Source organism: Hirundo rustica, chromosome 5, assembly GCF_015227805.2.
Source record: "Hirundo rustica isolate bHirRus1 chromosome 5, bHirRus1.pri.v3, whole genome shotgun sequence".
In the NCBI taxonomy this organism is placed as follows: domain Eukaryota; kingdom Metazoa; phylum Chordata; class Aves; order Passeriformes; family Hirundinidae; genus Hirundo; species Hirundo rustica.
The window spans coordinates 50,427,431-50,451,468 of record NC_053454.1 but is presented as its reverse complement, the minus strand read 5'-3'; positions in this window follow the sequence as shown (position 1 = coordinate 50,451,468).

Here is a 24,038-nt window from a genome sequence, read left to right as displayed (position 1 = left end):
ACTGCTTTTCCGAACAAGCACCACCCAGGTTAGAAAACAGCGTTATCACTCAGCTCCTACTACCACCCCCAGCACAGCCGTGCCTCTGAATCTCCTGTATGGGATCATCTTTTTTCAAGTACAGTGATGCTACTTGACAGATGGGCAATGTGTCTGCCTCCTGGCCAAGATAAACCCGTCGTTTACAGACTCCTGCAAGTTTTGTTTCCATTAGAGAGTCAATCCAGTCTCTCACACAGCTGTAAATCTCCTACTCCTTCCAAGGACCTCTTGATGATGTACAAACACCTGCTGAGCTCAATGGTGACCCAAACTCGGGCTGCCTGCTTCAGCTGGGTCTGCAGGACAGGGCTTGGGGTGCTCATTCCCTCCACTGATACCCTACTCATCTTCAAAGGTAATTGCAGCAGGATTCCAGTGGCTTCTGCTGAATATCCAGGGCAGACAACTCCTTCAAAATACAGTTTCGATCAAAAATAAAAACAAAAAGGAAGTTTAAAAGGTACCCAACTAACTGGACCAATGTAGCGTGAGAAGGGATACTCCAGACTTGTTGGACAAATTCCTGTTAATATAATTTTTGTGGTCAGGGTAGTTTGTTTTTCATCTGGGAAAATTCTAACAAATAGGAAAATAACTTCAAAATAAAAAAAATAGAGATCTTAAACATTTTTTCCATTGAAAACAATTATTTCAACTGATGACCAATTGAAATCAGTGTTATTTGCTGATAATCACTAGTACTTGCAGTTGTAAAAGTCTAATTACACAGTTGTTTTAAAGGATTATTTTTCAAACTATTAAGACAGATTGATGTACATGAACCACAAATTTGACTGTGAAAGCCTTTCTTTTAAGCAATGGCATGCAATTCTGCATTACAAGAAGAGATTTCTAGAGTAATAAAATATTATAACTCAATTTAAATAAGGTTTCTACTCAGCCTTTAACTGTGCCCACAAAATGCTGGGACAGCACAGATTTTCTTTATTTTGCAGCTGCAAATTCAATGTATGCCTGAGTTGTGTTAATATCTAGCTCTCCAAAATCATTGGGACTGGGAACAATTCTATTTTTTGTACACGTTATGAAACTAGAAATATGCATGGCTGGTTACACAGATGTATTCGTAACTGAAAAATGAGGAAAAACATAAACATATGGCAAGAATCAAAGAGATGAAACTCCTAAAAATCTCCTCTTCCATCTTAGAAGGTTTTACTGTACCAAAGTAGTATTCTTGGACGTGACAATTTCTAACAAAAGTGCAAGAGTTCCAGTACAGGGCAGCATCTTGGCTGTACTAATAACATCAGGTTAGGAATGCCTAATCTAGCAGCATTAGATTAGAAACTCCTACATCTTCCTCACAAAACAGCCTCAAAAACACAGGATGTGATTCAGTCTCCCCACACTTCTGTGCCATTTCACAGGTGGAGTGTCTTGTTCATTTTGATAAATAAATAAATAAATATTAAAAATTCCTTTTTGATGTTGACAAAGAATTTAAAAAGCACTACTGGAAGAGTAATATCATTTAGAACTTACTTCTGTTATTGTATCCTAATGAATGTTTCTCATGAAACCAAAAGAGCCCTGTTGATGTCCTCTGGGATATATCACAAGATCTCTGTCCACTCTTCCTGAAAAGTTCACCAATTTTTTCCTAAGCTTGCTGACTGCAGCAATGTAATTTGGTGCAGCTCCCATTAAATGTGGGATGATGTATGTGACTTAGGAAGAACTGCTATATAGTCTTCTGTAGATCTGTATATTACACTGTAAGACTAGTACTGACTAGCAACCTAACCAGAAAATATCTGTTAAGTTAATTAAAAGTAATTTTAGCCTAGTTTTCACTACCGGCAGGGGGGAAGCATGTTGCACAAAAACTGTTGCTTTAGAACTGTCATAACTCAGTAGTGGCTACACTACTCAAATTATAGGTTATAGCCAAAAGACTGTAACACTGCACCAGGACCCCTGTAAGATATGTCACAGGCACAGAGAAATTATGGTGCTCGTCTCAAGAAGTTTACAAGCCAACTGTTAGAAATTCAACGCACACAGAGAAAGACAGCATGGGAAAACAGCTCATAGCAACAGAGACCACAGGGTAATACCTACCTAGCCTCAGTTTAACTAAATTGCAAATCCTACTCGATGGGCAAAGCTCTTCAAAAGCTACTGCTAGTAAAAATGAAATCCTGTCCTAGGGACAGCCTTCACAAGGAATGTTTTGTTGATTCTCAGCATTGCAGTATCTAAACGTATTATTAATTTTGCTTTGTTTGTTGGAAACTGTGGCAATTTTGAACAACTTATAGCTGCATGTACATCAGTACATAAGTACATGGTAAGAAAGAAAAAGTCTTTTTATAACTGAGAAAGCTATTTTCTCTTTGTTGTCTTTGCTACATTTCATGATCACTAACAAACCCTCAAATCAGTGCTATGCAGCTCGTCTAGGTGATGGCAGGATTTTTCTTTTTCCCCCAATCAAATGGAAGCTTCATGTTTCCTCTTTATAAAAACACGAAGTTTATTGTATGGGTGAAAAAAATAGTAAAGTGTTAGATAAAAAATCATAACTTCATTCCTTTTATAATAATCCGAGTAATCTCTTACTGACACCTATCAGTTTCCCCTGCCTAAAGACAGTTTGGAAAATGCATTTAAATTAAACTGACAAACTGAGCTTCTGTAAACCTGCTCCAAGCACAGGCATTTGGTCTCACATCAGCTTCTGAGCTGTGTTACCAGTTTTCCAGGGAGGCTACAACCTTCCTCAAATATTACACAATATTTCACAACCTTTTCTCGCCTTCATCTAGGCCCCTGTATGGCTTTGGGAAGGAAGCTGTTTTTTCTTTGTGGGGCCAGTGATGCCAACCATCTACATGGCAAATCTTCTGCCTGTGCTGGAGCAGCAGGCAGGAGACCCTTCCAGTTTCATAATTAGTGTGAAAGTACTAACAGGCTTCCAGAAGAAGGCTGGCAGCACTGAGAGAAGGTCGTTTTGCAACAGGAAAACTTCTGAGTTGAAAAATTCCCTGCTCCCACACACCAAAACCCTATCCAAGGTGGGCAATCTTCAAATCACACTAACTGAACCTGCTGTTTCCCTCCTGAGTACAGATTAGTAAGACTCTGCTCTGCCATATTATTCATTTATTTGGGAAATGTAACTGTGCCTAGGAAACAAGAGCTACTTGATTCTTTTTCTACAGACTGTACTGTGTGCTGTATACAATACTGCATAAATCCTCCAAGGAAAAGAGTAAAATAATTCATAAATGGATTTTCTTTCCCAGCAAAGCTATATTAACCAAGAAGAATACACAGAAAGAAGCAAAACCTGAAAGTCCTGTAAGAATCAGAGCATGCAGCTGACAGGTTGTGTATTCTTACAGTGCAAATTATTCCGGGTTCAGACCTACTGAAATTTAAATAAATGCCACACTCCTTTCATACAAGATTTTCAAGGATGCAAATAATTTTTTGTTTGAAATTATGCCTGTACATGTTAGAATAGATCAATTTAGAAAAAATTCTTACCTCTGCTAGTTGAAATTCATATCATCTTCACCAACGCAGAGGCTACACCTTAGGCTACATCCCTCGTTCCTGGTATGGGAACTTGGCCCTGTGCCCTGCCCCAGTCACGTCAGATTCTTAGTCAAGTCAACAAGAGCAGATGGGAGCAAAAGTACTATTTCTTGGGCAGAGGATTCAAAAATATTTGGATTCTCTTCTTTCAGCTAAAAACTTTCTTCTATCCCTCTCATATCCCCATCAGGCATCTCACCAGACATTAACTTCCTGAAAACGATTTATCGCTCCCTAGAGCTGCATGACTGGATAGGAATTGTAAGGAAAAGCAGCACATGCTGTTGTATTATTAACAGCTCTTACTCAAATCCCAGTAGAAACCACAACTGTAACATCAACTAGAAAATGTTTGAGACTGTTTTCAGTGACAATTCAGGAACAGCCTGTCCTTAGGACTTCCAGTTTCTTTCAAGTGCTTCACACATTTTTATCCAAATGGTTTTTTAACTGTTTGTTAATTTTCCTCTGAAACGTTTATCTTTTCATGAGATCGATAAGCCAAATGCTATCAGTAAAAGTCGTCTTTGCTTTTTTATTTTGCTCATTATCAAAATGAAAGGCAATATTTCAAATTTTTTAGACTTTTTTTCCCTTTTTATGCAAAGTAGTTGGCTTTCCATTACCAAAAATGCAAATATAACTTGACTCTCTTTTCTGATGCTTTGCCATAAGTATCTCAGAAAAATAAACAATATCATTATTTTCCAGTACAGTTCACTTCTTGTTCTTCAGAAAGAGCTGAACTATTTCTATAGTCAATTTTTAATAACTGGCAGAGATGCTTCATCAGTCCACTTTTGATATCAAAATTTTCATGGAGAGTAGACCTAGCAGAGCGATAGCCTCAGTACATTTTTACTAACAATATTGCCTCAGATTTCATTTGTATTAAACAGAAATGCTGCTACAGAGGCTGCTTCCATTTCTATTCTGTCAAAGACATGAGGAAACAATGAATATTCATGTTTCTTTCAGCTAATGAACAATCCAAACATGGACTGCATCTCTGTGCCAAGCTGAAACACAGTGAATCACTATGTGGTTGAAGAGTAATGAGGAACTGGTATGGGAGAAAGATGTTCTATTTGTTTCGTGCTCTGGATTTAAGAGCATCTGTATCATAATATGGCCCATTAATAACAACATTACTGTTTTAGACTCAGATTTTGCAGATTCCCTATCACAAATATTACGTTCATATCATTCTCACTTCCAAGCACTAAATATCATTTTGCAGAGATGCAACAAGACAGCCCCAAAGTTGCATATAGAAAGCAGCCAAGAGTTTTTAAATGTTTCAAATTATTTAAAGAAAGAAACAGAAAAATTACATCTTAAATGGACAAGTTTAAAAAGTGGAAAATTAGCAAAAAAATAAAAAATGCAGCTAAAAACAATTGAGCAACTTCCTGTTAAGAGACTTTCAAGTGAGACAGGCTGAAAAATTCCTTAAAAAATCACCACAAAATGATGCCAGATCATGCCAATGATCCAGAGTATGCCTTCATGTTGGAAAATGTCTTGGCAGCACATATCAACTAAAGCACAAAGGCAGCTGTCACTTACAATGAACATTAAATTTGAAGGTACTAAAAAGCCATGGACAAGGTGTTCTCAGGTATATGGAACAGGGATGCTGAACAATCTCCGTTCTTCAGAAGCAAAGGAAAGCTGATTATAGGAGACTATTCCTTCCATAGAAGTCTCTCATGAGTTCTCCACACCTTTGTTTTTCCCCATTGCCTCACTTGCAAAATTTTTTTCCTCTGCCCTACGTCTCTTTGCCGGGTTAATTTTGTAACATCTTGCCTACGAAAAAATTGCAGATAATTGCCGAGCCTTCTTCATCACTTTCATAGGTTTCCTTTTGTCTCCTCACCATACACATCTCCTTCTCCCAGCACAAGGATCTGAAATGGGGCTGATTCAGTATTCCTAATATCTGAAAAATATTTTGTCTTTTTTTTTTTTTTTCCTCTTCACTGCAGAACTATTATCTGAACTGATTTTATCCTATAAGGGATTTTACCCAGTGTCACGCAGACAGGGGAAACAGACAGAAGCATTCAACTCATGCTTCTGTACTCTCTATTATCTCTTCACAGGTGGAATTTTGTCATCAGAAGTGCTTAAGCTCCTCTGCTGGATGACTATGTCATGTGTAGTCAAAGCCAGCAAAGTGCAACAAGGTTGAATTATCCTAAATAGAAAAAAACAAAAAAACAAAAAAACCAAACCCCACAATTCTATCTTGCACCCTGCAATCTGAAATAAAACTATCAATGAAAATTTGGAGCTAGGAAATGATAATTTACATTTTGAGCATGTGTATAGCACTTTAGACTGTAAATCCCCAAAACACTATGACAGCAGACTCAATCCATCACACAGAAGAAACAGAAAAAGAAATATTCTAAAGCTTAATGACCAAGGATATCACTTTATTCTACTATAGCTTTATTCTAGTCTATACCTACCATATTAGAGCACACTTTAAATGAACAGGCAGCCATAAAACAGCACTGTTTTTCTATGGAAGCATTTTAGTATTAGCAATAAATACAGTACACACTCTAAATGCAGAAATACTGCCAATGTGCAAAGAATTTGTCTCTATTATAAACACAGCCACCTGTTTACTGTCTCTAATTCTAAACTGTGAGTCAGTTGGAAAAGAAGAATTAATTGGCGGAAGCTTCCTGAGATGTCAAATATTTGGCTTGTATGAAGCCAGTGCTGCCCAAGCTGGAGAGAATCCCCCTCTCTCCTCCTGTTGCACTGGAAATCAAGTGTCATAGAAGTCATATACCTTTACACTCCTGGCACAGTGAGTCATGATATCATTTATGATTGAAGAAAATAGGCCATAAAATACACTAGCTTACTGGGAACAAGACACTTTTTAGAATCATGGAATGGTTTGTACTGGAAGAGATCTTAAAGATATCTGGTTCCAACTCTGCAGCCATGGACAGGAGCACCTTCCACAAGATCATGTTGCTCAGGGGCCCATCCAGCCTTGCCTTGAACACTTCTAGGCAAGGGGCATTGACAATTTGACAATTTTCCTGAACAACTTGTTCCAGTGTCTCGTCATCATGGATCTAATTCTACCTGCTTGGAGTAGATTTGCTGATTTCTCTAGGACAAGTCACAGCATTAGAAATTAAATACTCATAAGCATGTTTCATAGCTATCAGTAACACTGGAGAATTCATAATAATTACCTTGCAGTGTTCCATTAAACAGATATTTGTAATATACAAATGCAAATAAGCGTATCTGCCTGAAGAGTGACAGATCAGTTATGTTGACACTAAGTCCCGTATTTCCCCTTATATTATGTAATCTTCAAGCCATTAGAGAGCCAGCTCTTGGCTGTAAAAATATTTTCCAACACTGTGATTCAAAAGTTATACAGATTTGAAACACAGAAATACTAATTCTTAAAATTTTCTCTTTCTCAAAACCCAACTGAAATAAACTGGCTTTTTGTTTTTTGTTTTTTGTGGTTTTGGTGGTTTTTTTTTTTTTGGTTTTTTTTTTTTTTTTTGGTCATTGCCTTACTTTAATGTTCTTTTCTAGTCCTGCCCGTGTCGTACAACTGCACTGTGCTGGTGCCAAATTAAAGCACTTTTAAAATTTCTCATCTTTGAGAAATGCAACGCCAATCACTTGCTTAACAAGTTACTCATGGAAATTAACAGAGATTTCCTTAGGATGAGGTTATCATTGGTTTATAGTACTTTACTTACTTGGTTTATAGCAGCCTGATGGCTGCTAATTGCCATCAGGATGGTCCTGCAAGAGAAGGGACATTTAAGCAATATCGTCCTTTGCAGGTTGCAATTACTGAAAGCATATGCAAAGTATGGTATATCTGACAGGCAATATGCAATAACCATGGACAATAATTAGTACTCCATTGACTTTGTTTTCCAAATAAAGCAAGAGAAAAAAAATAAAGCAAAGGAAAAAAGAATAGCATGCTATCTCCTTAAAACTGCTGAATAACATCCCTATTTCTCCTGTCTCTTTTCTTAATGTATTCAACAGTCACATTTTCCACCTACTCTTAGAAAGCATTCTTTATGTAGATAATAAAGATATTTTCAAATAATAGAAGTTTCTTATTGTGGTAATTCTGAGAAATACAATGAAATGTGCCATTAAGGGAAAACTACCAAAGACTAGATATGCAATTAAATTTCCTCTCTCTGCTGAAACTTGTAGAACATTAAAAAGAAAGACTTTTCATGTTTACTCTTCCCTTTAAAATTAAAATATTTTACTCACTTCAAATATTCTCCCTTAAAACTCCAGCATGGGAGTTGCCATCAGAACCATTGTTTCTATTTCTAGCATTGCATGATCAATTCAGAGATGCAGGAACAAAATATCTCAGCTGATATACCAGGGCCAAAACTCCCAGCGAGGGCATTCACTTCAAATAATCTCCATCTCTCTATAAATAACGTGCCTGCAAGTGGAGATGGCAGGGGGACTCATTTCCTTTCGTTCACCATGTGTCTGCCTTGTCTCCTAAACTAAGCTGTCTGGGTCAAAGACTTTCTCATACTATTCAGTAACACAGAGCACAGCACACAGGACTTTAATCCTGTTTGGGACATGTACCTGCCACATCTAGACCAAAAAAGAAAAATTAAAAATAAAAAAACGTATCAGCCTATCAGCCACAGAGGAAAACATAGGCAGATGAAACAGAAGCTTTCTCACCACATAGGTGGTTTTGCAATGGTAAACAAAGAAATTTCTGTGAAACCATGGACCATTTTCTGCTTGTTTGACTGGACTGCTTAAAAAGAGGATTTTCTGCACTTTGTCATTTTTAGATGCTCTGCTCAGAATCTCACAGGAGAAATGACCAAATTTGATGGGGCCTCACAAGTACTGTAAATAAACTTCATTTCAGTGAAACTTTATGAACCACATAGGAAACAGGTAGTACAATGGCAAAGAGTATGATGGCTTTAGATGCTACATCCTAAGGCTGCTTATTACAACACGTGGGAGAAGGAGTGGGAAAAAGGAGAAATACCTGAGATCAGGATACAGGTATTTGGTGAATCATTTTAAACCAACACTAGAACGTGCTAAGGAGAGGGATGATGTCTCATCCAGGTTTCAGGTTGGCTTCCGTGAGAAATTCCCAGCCATGTACCTGCTTGCAGAGTTTAGCCCTTTAGACCAAAAGCGATTTCCTGAAGAAAAAAAATGTTAGTCACTATTCCTACACATCCTTGTAGGGAATACTTCCACACTGGTTGGAAAAGAGAGATCCTGCTTTCCTCCAGATGAGTGCTCTAAAGAGCAGCACTGTGGGGTGATTCCCTCTCTTTCCCTCTGGCTTGATTATCATACAGGCAGCTGACCTTTACCAAGGCCTCTCCCTCCAGGTTATTAAGCAGGTGACAAAGGCAGAGAGGCCAGGCACAGCTCCACTAGAGCCAGCCCAGATGTGCAGATTTGTCAGCTCCTACAGGCACAGTGTGAGCATGGCTGAGCTGCTGGCAGGCGTTGACCCGAGTCAGTCAGAGCTCTGCACCTCACTCGAGGCATGACTGAGGCAGCTCAAGTACGTTTGCATTGCCTTCCAGGAAACAGATCATCCTCATACACAGGATGAAGCAGAGAAGTTCTACATAGAGCAACGCTAGATCTGGGCTGTTTGCCTTTCAGATGAAGCTAAAAATTCTTGCTGGACCTGTGCCATGCACTGCAGAGTCAGATTGGCATAATAGAGTGCCAGTACACTCAGGAGTGCCTGAATTACCTATGATTCTCTAGGTTATTTTTGCCCTCCATTTTTCCAGGTATTAACAATATTTGTGAGATCTCATGCACAGTGAAAAAGTTTCTCCAGAAGAAATAAAGAAAACCCTTCCTAAAAATTCCTTTTCCTTTAGGAGCTAGGATTTTTTTATGGTTGGGAAAGCTTGGTTCAAACCACCTCTTTAAGACTGAGTGACCAGCACTTTTATAGCCAGCCTTTCACATCCTAAATGAGCGTCCTAGCTGTGCTCCTGAGGAGACAGCAGTTATCCCAGTGGTTAGATAGCCCATACTCCTCAACACACAAGTATGCCTCTTGACAGGCACAGCTAGATAGTATCTCCCAGAATACACTCTGGATGATGCAGTAAAGAGGAAAACTAGGTTTTGAGACCCTTCAGATATAAGCACAGAGCTGCTTGTCACCATGAGAACAGGAACAAATGGCTAGAGAACTGCATGCCTACAGGATTTACTGGCAATGTGGTAAAGGCAAAAAATTCCAAGTATCAGAATTATAGATACAAGACACTTCTGCCCCTCCTGATTCTTTAGACATGGAATTCTACTGTATAGTTAGGCTTCAGCAATTAAGACTGCTGTAAATATGTAAACTAACTTTAAAGAGAAAGAAGTCTATACTTATGATTACAACAGTGGGGTTACTAAATGGCCAAGCTCTTACTCCAGCTCTGATTCACACTGACTCTGCAGATATTTCTTATTTATCATTTATCTGCATCCAGTTTCTTCATCTGTAAAGGGAAGTTAGCACCTGTTTTATAAAGGTGTAGGAAAATCAGTACTCAGTTAGTACTTACAAAGTTTCTGGTGCAAACGGACCACTTGATTTTTCCCCAAAGTATACACCAATGCGGGTCTGAAGTTGTGCCAGCACAATGCATGCGCAAAAATTAAGGAGCTGTGAAGAACGGGCGTGGCTTTATTTAAATGACGACCACCTGAGGTGAGGTCAGATCTGTGCAGCTAACCCACCCAATGACACACAGGAGAGCACTCCCTGTTGTGGACACTTCACCAGGTTTACAGAAGACCAAGAACTTACAACTGGAACAGGTTCAGCAGAATACCAGTGAGATGGTTCCAGGTGTGAGGAGAGGCTGAGGAAAGCAGACTTGTCCAGGATGGAGAAGTAAGGGCTTTGGTGGAATGTAGCAGCAGCCTTACAGTACCTGAATTGCACTATGACATCTTTCTAACCCTGTCAGCCGAGACTCACTGCTCATCTAATGCCCAGAGACAGCACTTCGCAGAGGAGTAGTGGGGTACTGCTCCACATGAGCCTTATCTACTGTGTCATAAGAAAAGATTCCACATTTTCAGGTGTGATGGGGGAGCTGGAGGTGCCTGTCTCGATCAGCAGTTCACAACGCCAAAGAGAAGTTAAAGCAGAGAACAAAACAGGGCCTCCCGCCAAACCTCAGTCTCATACCCATAACATCGAGCACCAAAGACAGACTGTCTTCGTAAGGAGCTCTCTGTGTGTGTGTGTGCGCCTTGTCATATTCCTGCTTGTATCATACAGACATGAAAAGAAACAAATTCTTATGATTTCGTACAGAGATTTTACTTCATAGGCTCCTGGCAAATGTCTCCTCAGTTGGAGGGGAAAAAAGGAAGAAGAAAAATTCTTCAAGTCATCAGCTTTACACACATCTTATTATAGCAGCTTCTGCAGTGAAATTCATGAATGCTGATGACAACGCTGGTATACACACGTGTCATCTGAGCTGTTTATAGCCATTCTTTCATTTAATACATCTCATCTGCCAGGTTTTCTTGCAGGTTTTGTCTGTTTTACCATGTTACCATTTAAGCCTTTATCTATAAATCAAACTGAACTATAAACCACTTTGTCATCTTTTGTTTTGCAACAGATGTACAGCAAGCAGATACTGCTCCTGAACAGGAAAAAATGTGAACACAAACACAGGCTGGGATATGCACAGAAACTCTAAGAAAACAGTGTGGGTTTTTTTACTGATAGTCAATGATACAGAAGGATGACTACTAAAATAATGAGAGGTAGAATAAACCAAGATGATGACACTCTTTAGATCCTCTCTATAAAGAGGGCAGGGATATCAATCTGAGGGAGTGAAACAGATCATTTAGAGTGGTGCTGTTTTGACAAGGCTCCTAGAACATGGACACAGAAGTAACAATTCAATTGCTTTTATAAAAGAATAACCTGATACGGATTTCTACTATGTTAATAAGCTTTCATTGGCAAGCTCTGATATTCAACAACACACTGACCATTCCAGCATCCTGTGTCACCATGACTACTGAGAAGGTCCAAAGTTGTAGCTGCACAGCTTTTGTTCTCCAACCAGTAATAGAAAAAACACAATGAATGTCCAGTTCAACGTCTGACTTTGTGCTGATGGAAAAGTTTTTCTCTGTAGTACAGGACACCAGGATTTTTAGGTTTTCTTGTGTTGTTTTGGAACTATTAATTTCATGTATTATTAGCACTCCTTCTCTGGAGGAGTTGAGTTGATCCAAAACACAAACCACATATTTCTCCCAGCAAATGGGCAGATGCTAAGGTGCAGTGCTATAGACAAAGAGCAGCCTGGCTAGCTTTGGCACAGACAAAATTCAAACCAGAGTCATGGCACACGAGGTCAAATACCTCAGTAGATGTCTTGCCTGACCCAACGTATCCTTTCCATCCTTAACTAAAGAAAGAAAGGAAGGGAAGGGAGGAATAAAAGATCTCTCTATAGCAAAATATATATTACAAAAGCAAACAGAGCTTATTAAGAATCTTCAGCAATATTCCTGATGACAGGAATAGTCATTAGGGTCATACAGTCAGCAAAAATCTGAAGTGCTAATTATTTTATCATCTTTCTTTACTCTAGCAAATTACTTAAAATATAAAGTAGTGTGTACATTTTTATTTGTACTTTCATGCCCCATCTAAGTTACAGTCTTCTCTAAGTCTATGTGCCAACCACTGGAGATTGAAAAGCCTGACAGAAGACTTGGGCCAGACAAGTAATTAATGACAAATACACAAGACATCCTTACAATCAGAGTTCCATTATTCACAAAGCCACAGACTGCTATGCCCATACGCATAAATTTTTATTAAGACCATTCAATTTATAGAGAAAAAAAAAAGCCTAATTTCTCATCTCCCATCTCCAGCTGATATTTACCTTAAAGAACTTAGATACTTAATTCATCTGCTGACATCTTTTCCTCCTCTACACAGGAAACATTTCAGCTAGAGATTTCTGAAAGAATGTAGGACACTTTGAAGTTTTTCAGAAAGCAAATCAAAACAAAAGCCCACACCTCCTTCTGTAAGCAAGGTTCTGTAACCTCCTCCAGCTTCAGATGTAAGACACTTGACTTGCCTATGGGATACATATTCACATTCATTATTCCTTTCTGCCCAGGAACTGCATATATGTTATATATTTTACTCAAAAATATAATCCAGTTATCAACTGGAAAAATTGAGAGAGGTGTGGGGAGGAGGCAGGTATTTGACTGAAGAAAATTTATCTTGGACCTAAAAATGGGATTCCAATGTAAAATTTAATCAGTTGAAACTGCTCCACCAAAAGTCTGATCTCCAGCTCTATTCCCCAGCCAAAAGTTGTATTCTCTCAGAAATCCTCTCCAAGGCTGCACCACTGCCTTCTCCCAAAACTGTCCTGGAAATCTAATGGTACACTTGGATTTTACTGAATTCTGATAGCAAACTGGTGCCAGAAAAACTTGTTTCAGAGATGCACTAATTCTAATATTTTTTACTAAATTTAAGAATCCTAAATCTAATCTAGAGTTACAAGGTTGAACTTTCAATCTGCTTTAAGATAACTAACCAGGTACAGGAATGTAGGTCCTTGCCTATGTATTTCTTTCTTTCACTTGAACAGGATTTCTTTCAGAGTTTAATGCAGTGTTCTGGTTATCTTCAAAACCCACAGTCTGGGCAGCCAGCTCATTCTTGCCTATGTGGGCAAGTGAAGAATTCAATCAGTTGTCCTAATTTCCTTGTTTTTAAAAATACAGTCTTATGAGTCTTACTCAATTCAGTATACTTTTTCTCCAAAATTAGTTTAAATACCTTCATATTTCCTTTAAATTAAATAATTGTGGTTTTGATACATAGAGCATTCTGAGATTTTTCAGGTCTCACACCGTATCAGTTTAACTAGGAGCAGAAGCATTTATTTGGGGCATTTTTCCCGTTCCCTAAGTAATTTTAAAATCATTAGTGGGAGGGGGGAAGAGATAGTAATACTTTATTTTTAATAATTGTGAAATCATGTTTAGTTTTGCTCACTTAACTTGCTGTACCTAAAGCAAAAGATATTCCAGTCCTGAGAATTTTATTTTCTTATGTATTTAAATTTACTTGCAGCCAATTATGACCATAGAAGACATCTTTGCCATAGGGTACTGCATACTGGGGATTGAAATATGATTCTGAAATAAATAATATTTCATATTGGTGGGTTTAAACGTCAAAAATGCTGTAGACAAAGGAGTATTTACTGTAAATTAATTTCTCTGGCCAAAGTATTATTTATGCTAAAACAACCACCAACACCACGCAAAATTCGGTAGTCCAACTGATGCTTGTAATTTTTTACCAGAACAAAAGGTAATGATTCTAGTCTCACAGTCAGACCGATTTCTGAGCAGTTAACAGTTCGGGGTGTTTGCACGTATGGATACGACAGTTCTAACAACATTTGGTGCTTGCTTCCTATAATCAAGCTCTTGAGCAATATTTACAGACATTCTAACGATGATCCAGGTTTTGAATAAAAGCATCTCTGAGTGTCCAAGTGAACAGACTAACAATGCCCATGATTTTACCCCAGGTATTAATTTTTGCGTTCCTGAGTGCTGTAAGCATGAAACACGGTTTCCTAAAATGGAGGCCAAGTCGAATATTGAGGGCTTGGGACGTGATTTAGGTCTTGCTAGAGAGCTAGCCGTGAGCACAAGGCAAGGAGGCACAGATGGGAGAAATAGCCAGCCCGGCAGGAATTCGGAACTCCAGTGCCTGCAGCTATCCAAGCCGGGCATGCAGCAGCAGTCACTGTGTACTAACCACGAGCACTGATCTGAACGAGAAAACAGAGTACGCAGGAGCAGGGGGGAAATGAGACAATCAGAGACATAACAACTAGCCTAATAATTACTTGATTACTGAATGGAAAAATATCACTTAAGAAACAAGGTGTTGTCACTGAACTGAGAAACAGAAGCTGCTGGTCTCTGTAGGATTCAAATTAAAGTGTTCAAGTTTTGCTTTCAGGCACTGTGAGATGCCTGCTGGTAACAGGACCTTGTTGGACTTCACTACATCAGGAAATTCTGCAACCGAGCCATGACAAGACATGATACTTTTTTCTGAAGAGAATGTTTTCTTTCATTTTATTTTCTCAGAGCTCCAGAGCACAAGTCAATTAAGACACAACAGAAGTTTCTCAAAATGAGAGGTTATACTGAAGGGCAGCTTACACCACAGTAGAACAGATAATCATCTTAAGTACTTTGCAAAGCCTCAAAACAGCTTATCTGGCTAGCCAAAGATCAATACCAATGTGCCAGCCCTCCAGCCAAGCCAAGCACAATTCACTGGAATGTTATTACTCAGCAAAAAAGGAAAAGAAAACTTTATTGAAGAGTTTCATTTAGGAATGCCGCTTTCACAACGGCACAGAGTGCAGAAATACCACCCTGCTTCCTGGTTTCAGCTGGGATGAATTTGATATTCTTCCTGACGGTGGTATAGAGTTGTGGTTTGGATTCGGGGTGAGAAACAAGGAGGTTTGTAACACACTGATGCTGTGGCTGTTGCTAAGCAGTGATTAAGCACTCTTCAGCTCCTCATGCTGTCCTGCCAGAGAAGAGTCAGGGAGGGCACAAGGTGCTGGGAGGAGACACAGCCTGGATAAACAACCCAAACAGATCAAAAGGATATTCGATACCATATCATGCCTTGCTATAAAAAGTATATAAAGTAGGGAGAAAGAAGCCTGAGGGACACTGCTCAGGAACTAGCTGGACATCGGTTGGTGGGTTATGAAAATTGCATTGTGTATCACTTGTTTTCTATATTCTAATCCTTTTACAGATGTTGTTGTTTTTCTTGTTATTATTATGTTTTTCCCTTTCTCTTCTGTCCTATTACATTGTCTATCCTTCAACTCAGAATTAATTTTTTTTGTCTTCTCCATTCCTGTACGGTGGTGAGAGGAGCTGTGGTGTGCAGTTGTCTGATGCCTACATCTGTATACATCTCATTCTATGCAGCTAACATTGTTGGAAGCTGTATAATATTGCTGTTTTCAATAAAAGACTCACAGAAGGGCATCAGACTAAGGTTTCTAATTCCCACACACCCATGGTCTCTCTTACTTCTATAGGCTTTTTAGCCAATTTTGCCCTTGATTACCTGTGCATAACTATCACTGAAATCAATCAACAGATTTTGCATCTATATATATGGCCAAAGGCAAGAAAGAAGGCATTAGTACTGAATTTTTACAAGTAAAGGATACAGACTCTTTTTGTCCCATTGAAGCCAAAGAGAATTTCAGCATTGACTTTGGGCAAGGAGCACAGATAAATCAATTGTAAATGCTTAGAAAAATCTCATCCCTGAATTGCATGTATTGCTGGTAGTATAATATCAATATCACAACAGGGCAAACAGGTAAAACCCTTGGGCCTCTTGCCTGTCCAGGGTACCTCTCCTGCAGAAAGCTACAGCACCGGTAAAGAAAGCTGGCAGGTTGAACATAGGCACCCAGCACAAAACCCTGTTTCACACAGATTTTCCAATACATCATAGCTGACAACAGATGTAATCTTTTAGAGGAATACTACTCTGCACCATATTTTTCAATATCCTCTATTTTTCTCAGACAAGGGGTACAGCACTAACCCATGCAGACAGAAACACCTCATACCTTCCCAAGAGTGCAAACCAGTGTCCAACAAAAAGCATAAATGCTGTGCCTCACACACCCTAAAGGAATCTCAAAATAAAGCAATGACCCAGTTTCACACTTCACGTTTTTCAGTTATGCAGTATTTCCTGGAGCTCAGGAATCCATGCGCTGGGAAAACTTTCAAATCTGCTCTTAATATTTTGAAGTACATAATCATTAACACCTATTGTGCATTGAGCCTGAAAAACTCTAATATTCCAACAACTCTGTTATCTTCCTTTAACACAGTGTTCAGATGCAGCAGGACTTGTAGCTTGAAGTAATTTAAATAAAATAATTTTTCTTTTTCTCTCATTTTTTTACATAAAATTTCCATTAATATGTTAGTAAAGGAAACTACCTTTTAATTAAGCCCTAGTCAGCTCCCTTTAGCACACTGATGAGAATTGTCTAGGCCAAGGTTGTTGTTTACTACAAGTGTTAATGCTTCATTGTCTGCTCTGTTTACAGTTGTCCTTTGTGCTGAAAGCTGACCCAGTCTGGAGACCCGTTCTGCAGTGGTTCATTCATCACCTCTTGTTAACCAGTGAGCAGCAGTTTGCTGCTCATCGTGATCCAAGCTCCAAGCCCTTTTCTATCCAATGACTAATTCCGCCATCAATCCCACAATGGCTAATGAAATGTACTTGCCTTTTCGGTGGTACTGCGTCACAAAGCCTTCCTGAAGCCATAATACTTTATATCTTTCTCTTTACCCCTGTCAAGTCCCATTGACCATCTCTCCTTCTCTGAGAAGTTAATTGGATATGTGAAGCATGACCTTCCTTTCATTAACCTGCACTGACTCCCTGTATCTGTCCAGCTTTTCCCCAACTTTATTTTAATTAGTAGCTTGAATCTTTCCTAATTCAAAGGTTACATGTGCATGTATGCCATTTTATCATTTATCCTGTAGGTTTTTTCCAGCTAAAAGCTTTGCATCGCGGTGAATTCACAACTGATAACTGATCAAGACTTGAGGAATCTCCCTTTTCCTATTCCCATGCATAAACATACACACACTCTCCAAAGAAAATAAATAGAGAAAAAAAGCGCCACTTTTTCTTTAAACTCTGGTATCACCATTTAAGCTAAAACAGATCTTATTTATCTTGAATCAGCAGATGATCAGCCTATTATTCTCAGCAGGTCCACACTATGTTACAATGCTGGCAGTTAAATTACCTGCTTGGCCGAAGTCTATCTAAGGTTTTCGAGAGTTCGGATTCCATAGCAAATCAGAAGCACGTCACACAGGAGGGTCAAAGCTTCAGGCATTAAGGAGAAAACTGTTAGGACCAAGTGAGCACATTTTGATTAAACCACACTCTACAGAAGTCCGTTATTACATTTGTCTGGAAGATGACCTCTGTATCTATATTAAGGTACTTTAATAATGCAGCTTCATTTATTTTAATGTTGTACAACCAGCAAGTCTATTTAGCTTCTGGATACTGTACTTGTGGAACGTTAATCTGAAATTTAGTGAACTTCAGTGCCGAATTTACCATTTTAGATATTTAAGTTTCTACCTTCAGCTTCCTATATCCTGATCCAAGGTTTGTAGATTTGGATCACATTTACCTCAATTCTACAATTTTACCTGTTTTCTACTGTCCTCTCATATCTTGGCATTTCCAGAAGGTTTTATCTATCCTATAGGATTAATAGGAAGACATCTGCAGTCCTGGGCTGTAGAAGAAACATTACAAGTACTGAAAGCTTTGATCTAAGAACTGGATCAAATCTCTATTTTCAAAGCCAGTACTCCACAGATCCATTACTCCTCAAGCCAGGCTACAAAACTGTTTTTAAAATTAACAAAAAAAATTAAAATTAAAAAAAAAAAAAACCACCAACCCCGACATGCCCTAAATTTTCTTTGTGGGGGAGTTATTACTTACTTCCTCAGAGGGAGGAAATGAGGAAATGCCATTGCCATTTTATATTTCACAATTCTTCCACATGTTAAACTGGTGTGAAGAAGCTCCTTGACATTTCAGTACTGGAATATGGTACCATTACAATCCAGGCGGTGCATTACGCTGTATTACATTCAACTCTCTCCTATATAAAAAGAGTATCAAAATCTCCTATGAATTTAAGTTGTCTTCAATCTAAGCCAACAACACAGATTATTAACTGGAGCTTCTCACCTACCACTCCCCCAGCTACAGTGTTTGCATCCCTACAGCAGGGAGTTCTGCAAACCCATATAACTCATCTTGACAGCTGAGAAGAAAACTTTGAAAATGCATGAAAAATTCATATAAGGTAGTGTGGGATATTTAAAATGCCTCTGTTCTACATATGGGGTTTTTTTAGTATTTTTTCTTATGTGTGATGAGTTAAAATAGAGCACTGAATGGTGTGTAAACAGGAGAGGTGGATACATGGGAACCATGTGTATGTAGATGGATGAATGTTGAGTCAGGAGGTGGAGAGAAGCAGCTGAGTTTGTAATGAATGGAGACAAACTGATGCTGAAATTTTCTTCAATGCTTTTAGCACTAAAAGCGTGAAACTAGCATTTTGACATTTCCCAGAGAGATAAAAAAGCATCTGTATTGCACTCCCTTGTATTATTTAGGTTCTCTTATTATTCCACTACTTTGAAAGCCTGCCATTTGTTCTTTCTTTGACTGCTGGCCAATACAGGGGATTTCTTTACAGAGGGCAGGCAGACAGCAGTCTGCAGCCTTGTGCCTATCACATAAGGACAAGCTCTCATTGTAGACAACAGCAAACATTCACACATTTGCTGCCTGATGCTGTAAAATGATGAATACACCGGAGAAGGCACTGCAGGTTCTGATGGAAATTGCAAAGATTCAATATCACTTAAGATTGGATTTTTTGGTCCTAGGATGCATTGTGGCCCCCCCTGGTTTTCTCACAAATGACACAATCCTACCAACAGGAAGGGAAGTAAGTCACAGCTTCGGGTTCCACAGTCTCAAGAACAAATCAAGGATGGTTGACCCTGGGATTCAGGTTTGCACTTTTGAATAATTTCAGCAAATACTGGTGAAGCAGCCATAATAGGCAACCAGTATAACCATAATCAGTTAAAATACGAAGTGTGCTTATGCCCATTCCCAGATTAGAACCACTGAAGAGGAATGTTGGAGTTTGGGGATGTTTTGTTTGGATTTTCCCCCTCTTTTTTTTTTTTTTTTTTTTTTCCCCGTATTTGCAGTCACATTACCCAAGAGGGAGGTTTCTTTGCTCCTCATAGAAGTAAGCAAAACAGCCAGTGGCTTCCACAGAAGTGATAACACCACATTGTGAAACTCAGGGTATTCATAATGTAATACGTCCTTAAGTGAAACACACTGTCAATTCCACATCAGAGATGCTCTGCATCATCACTGTCAAATGACATAGTGTTTAACATCTCTTGAACTTGATAATTTTGAAGAATACAATATGAATAATATAACACTATTAAAGATTTTTCCTGTTCAAAGAATATCATAATGGCAACTAAATCAGAGCTCTCGTTTTGACTCAGTGCTGTACTGTATCATCACCACTTCCAGTGAAATATTTTCCTGTGCAAATGACTTATTCAAAGCCTACTCTCTAATCCTCAAACAGGACTTCAGCACACTATAACTGCATTTAGTCTTTCTGCCCAAAGAAGAATTTGTTTTCATATTCTTCCTTCCAGGACTGCTCATTTTTACAGATTGATAGAAAACAACACCTCATTTGAAATGCAGTAAGTCACAGGAGACAGCAAAAAGATATCTAGAGAGAGAGCAAGAATGATTCAGGAATACAAAGTGATTCCAACATACATTCATTTTTATCCTAACCTGGAATTCCTTCTTTTTAATCATTGTGGCCAAAGATATTTTTCATTTTGCAGCTTTACTGGGGTCAATGGGCTAACCTGATTCCTCTAAGTTGTTTGTTTGTTTGTTTTAATGAATAATAAATGTCTTTTGTTTTCATGTTAGGAAATATTTTAAAAAATATTTAAAAAAGCTATATCCAAGAAAGTTGAATTTTCTGATTTTTCCTCTTGAAGACTAACTCATCAAACTTTATCTTATGTAATTTTGCAGCAAGAGTTTACTCTAAAAAAGTATCACTGCTCTAACTGTACACTGTACATATATGGGAAATGCAAGTTCATTTAATTAAAAATCATTTTAAGTGAACATAATAAATTCTGCTGAACACTGGCCAAATATTGAAGAATTGTCCCTTCATGGACATTTATTTTATGTGGGTTTCCAGGTACTGTTAGTTTTTTTAATGCATCCATAATGTTTTCCTTTGTAGGTATCAACTTTATAGGATGACAATCAAAGCTAGGAGTATTCAAAAATGAGGTAAAGACAAAAAAATATGCACATTTGATAGGTACAATGAACTGTTCTACCAACAGTGTGGACAAGTTACTGACACAGATTAGACATCTGAAATACAATCTAAATCTCAGTTGCCTACTCTAATAATAAATTACAGTATGTTCATTTTACCTTTCAAACACTAACCACAGATATCCTTGTAAATCAACAGTTACCAAAAAGGAAAAAAAAAAAAAACCAAACCGCATCTCTCTTTATTCTGGAAATGGCCTGTTCTTTATGCTAAATTTAGAAAGCAGTGAGGTTTTGTTTTATTTTTACACTTAGGGGAGTTTTGATTTTTTTTCTTGTTTGGGTTGGTTTGGTTTTTTGTTTTGGCTTGGGGCTTTTTTTGTCATTTTGAAAAAAAAAAAAGCCAAAACTTTCCAAGCAAGATTTTCCTGAGATAAACCAATGAATCTGCATGTAATAGTAATAGATGTCATGGGACTCATACCATTCAACCCAATAACTTGAGGTATAGCCAAAAATTCACATTTAAACCCAATATTCAACATTTTGAGAAACTAAGAAACTACTTCTTATCAACAATTCTGTGAATGTTTTCTATCAGGTCGTTTCCTCTCCTTTCACTCCTTATGACAAACTTTTAAAGAATTACTTCTGGTCTGAATTTCAGTTTGTTGACAAACTAATTACTAAAATAACAGTCTCGTTCACCCCACCTAAGACATCATAATCACCCCTAACTTGACACAGTGTTAACCATTCGCTTTCTACCCCCCCGTGAAAAAATAATCACAGGAGAGAGCTCAGTGTTACCAACTGTGTGTATCAGCAGGAGGCATTTTGGTTCACATGGCCGCTTTCTGAGGTGAGTTTTGAATAAGTGGGATCTAATAGGCAGGGGCAAAAAACCCCAGCAAATCTAAACAACCAAATCAAAGAGAAGAAATGAGAAACAATTAGCAGAAAAGTCAGATGGCTCATTCCCCGTGTGCTCACACATGCACCATCCTCAACACATGGTCTTCTGCAGAAGAACCAATTTCAGACGAGTCCTCGGGCTGTTGCCCCCATTCCTAAAGCCGTACAACAGCGCTGGGTGTCTGCCACACGCTGTGACCAGTGGCGTGGAAAATGACATCTGTGCGCCCACCGCGGCAATCAGAGCTCACCGCTACCCCAACCACACCCGGGCCGAGCCCCCACACTGCGGCCACCTGCCAGCCCCACCACAGCCACCCCTCACTGCCACACGCTGCCCTGGCACAGAGATCACCCCACCGAGCCACCCTGGGACGGGCAAGGCGCTTGGGCCACCTGGCAGCAGAGCCAGCCCCCGAGGCTGCTCTCTGCTGAGTGATGAGAGCAGACAGGGCACTGCGGGCCCCCTGAGTGCCTCAGCTGTGTCCTTTTAATTGAACCTGGCACCAACGAGGGACCTACACTTGTGCCACAGTATTTGGTCTGAGAGAAACGATCATTTTAAAATAATTGCTGTGGCAGAGGGCTCATGGCCACCGAGGGTAACCTGCCACGTGCCGTTTGAGGGGGAGGCGGGGAGCACGTCACCCTCCGTACCTCTCCCACCTGCCCCACCATGAGCAGACACTGCTGTGCAGCTCTGGTTTGGTTTTTCCATTCCACTGAATGATTCTAAGGATGACTTTTGCAGTATCCTGTATTAAGTGAAAGAGACACCTTTTTTGTTCTGAAAGAGCTTTTGAAATTGAGCCAAGGTGATTCATAATTAGATGCATTGAGTACAAGTGTAAAACGCTGGGCTGCATCTGCAGTGTTTGTCCACAGCACGGTATTCACAACCAACCCACAACCCACAGACAAATGTGAAGTAGCTAAAGGTGAGCATAGGCACACCATAAACTTTTCCAGAGTCTCCAGATTTCCACTGAACTGACTGCCATATTTGTTCTTTCCTCCTGAATTTTTGGAAAGATCAGACCACAAAGTATGACTTTGCCAGTGTTACAGAAGAGTCAACAGTGCCCATGTTCAAGGAGTTTCTCCTTCACAACAAACTGCTGTCAAAAGTAATAAACAAATGTGGCTAGCAGCACAGAATGCACAAGATTGTCAGAAACTCAAAGACCGGCATGGAAAAGTGAGCGTAAGGGCGGACAGAGTCCCTTATGCAATTTTGAAAAAATAAAATAGGTACACAAGAATATACACATATACATATCTATATAATACAGAGTTTGAGTGTGAGACACAAGTGATCTGAGAGGTGATGGCACCCTCACAGAAGGAAACTTATAAAGAGCCAAGAAAAGATACTCCCAAGTGATGGGAGCTCCATCAGAAAATCTAGATACTCTCTTACAGAAAAGGATCCATTTTGCCAGAGTACAAGACAGTAGACCCCATCCTTCCTGTCTCTGCTCCCAGGGTGTGGTGGTGCATCCCCGCATCACAGGCCACACCATGATACGCAGGAGTCCAAAACTATGCTTTTAATTTCTTTTCCCTTGTCTTTAGCACTGATTTTTTTTCTAAATAATGCACATAATGCATGCACTCAAATTTACTTAATGTTGTTTTAAAAAAAGTTATAGTGCTAATCAACATAGAAGTGTATCTGTATATTTTTTTTTGTGAGTCTTCATCAATAAAATAAACTTCATTATTATTATTGCTGCTGCTGTTTGACTTTCCTTGTTTCAATTACTCCTCATTGTAGTATGATGCTTTAAATGGCTCAAAATATTTTTGCCTAATGTGGAGGCTCAAAACAAAATAAAGGCTTCAATGAAAACTATCATAACTACCAAAATGACACATTTTATTTTGGAAAAGAGCTCACATGGTAGAAACTTTCTTTATACCATATTACATCCATTTCTTGATGGTCCAGTGTATCTGTTTTTGTCAGGTTTTTTAAATTATTTTCGTTCAAAAGGCTCCCAATACAGTAAGGTACATGTTCACTCCCCTAGCCTGGAACAGAACCGAGTACCCTCACCAGAAATGACAGATAACACTCACCAACAACTGATAAAGCAGAGCTCCTTTTTAAATAAATTATGCTCGTCTTACAGACAAAAAAACTTGATCCTGAGCCAACATAACGAACAATGAAGCACAAGCTTTGGAATCAACAGGTGTACACATTTTGGTGAACAGGATATGAGCTGCAGCACTTTGTGGTGCAGAGCGTTTGATAAAGTGATTATATTCACACAGAGTACACCATAGACACAGTTCTTTGCTGAAGATATTAGTTTACACTCTGTGAAAGCAGAAGATGACAAAATTGCTTTTCTTTGTCCTTATGCAGTTTCTGACCAAGTGA